The following is a 1,304-nucleotide window of genomic DNA, read 5'->3' as shown; positions in this document are numbered from 1 at the left end:
TCCAACAGTACATCAGACAACTTTTCAGGGCTATTCATACAGTTTTCCAGTAATATATCAGAGCGTGTTTCACTGCTATTCATAAGGTTTTCACTTTTTTTTTTTTTTTTTTTTTTTGGAAGTGGATGGTTCCATCCTGTGTTAGTTTAGATTTCCACTGAACCCTGCCCACCATTGGTGACACTACAGGTATTTGAAATACTGGTGGTATCACCTTCAGCTTCATAGCAATATGCAATCTAACTTAGTACTTAGTATGACCAACTGAGAGAGGAGTTGTGGATATTAATCATAGTCTTTTTAAATTCCCTGTCTGGTAATTCTAAAATTTGTGTGATATCTGAGTCTACTTCTGTTGATTGCTTTGTCTCTTTTGAATGTGTGTGTGTGTGTGTGTGTGTGATAATTTATTTTATTTTTAATCTCTTGCTTTTAATCTTATCTTTTTTTAGATAGTTGAACATTTTATATTAGATGATAGGAATGTTAGTGTAAGAAATTATGTTAATATGGCCTTGTATTGATTGTGTACATTTGTTGTAGCTTTAAGAACTAGAAGCTTCAAATTCCTCTAGTGGGTCTTGATTTTGTCTGCCCTCTGAGCTCTGTTTAGGTTTCTTGTGCACTGCTACACAAAGAGAGTCTGTGTTTTATAAGTCTTTTAGCTATAATTTTATGTTAATATAATGGTGACCTGTTTGTGCAGTGGTAAGGTCTTGGGTGGTGAATATTCTGCTATCTTCCACTTCTCGGTGTCTTATTGGTCCTTTGTTGTAGGCCTATTGTCTTTGCAAGTGTTTCTGACCCTCCTCTGGTGGTGTAGCTTGTGTTTGCTTTACCCCTTTCTCCATTACCTGCCTGAAAGATTACTATCTATTCCCTTGAAACTCTGTTCTTGGTTGACTCCATTTAACTAATTTTATTTTTGTTGTAGTGGTGATTGTTGCTTGTTTAATTTCTTAGGTGATCAGAGAACAGAGAGGGATCTACAGTGGAAGAAATTCTCTTCCCCCAGCTAGGATATGGTTTATAAATGCATTATTCCAAATTTATGTTCCCTGAAGAGTAAGCTTTTGTTATAAAGAGTCTGATAATCTTTTATGGTTTTTATTCTTTGCCTGTCCTGCAAGGTCACAAGAATCTCTTTTTCTTATCCCCACCAGGGGAATTTGGTGGAATTCTAAGACTCTAAATATTCAAGATTTTCTAATTCTCTCACTATTCCACACTCAGCCTCTGACAATTTGTCAAAAAACCACTTAGATATTTTCACCAGCTTATAGAATGCAGCAAGTTCAACTCCA

This window comes from Orycteropus afer, unplaced genomic scaffold, assembly GCF_000298275.1.
Source record: "Orycteropus afer afer isolate SDZICR_OR568_19922 unplaced genomic scaffold, OryAfe1.0 scaffold00787, whole genome shotgun sequence".
Taxonomy (NCBI): domain Eukaryota; kingdom Metazoa; phylum Chordata; class Mammalia; order Tubulidentata; family Orycteropodidae; genus Orycteropus; species Orycteropus afer.
The sequence above is the reverse complement of the archived record's forward strand: the minus strand, read 5'-3'. Positions refer to the sequence as shown.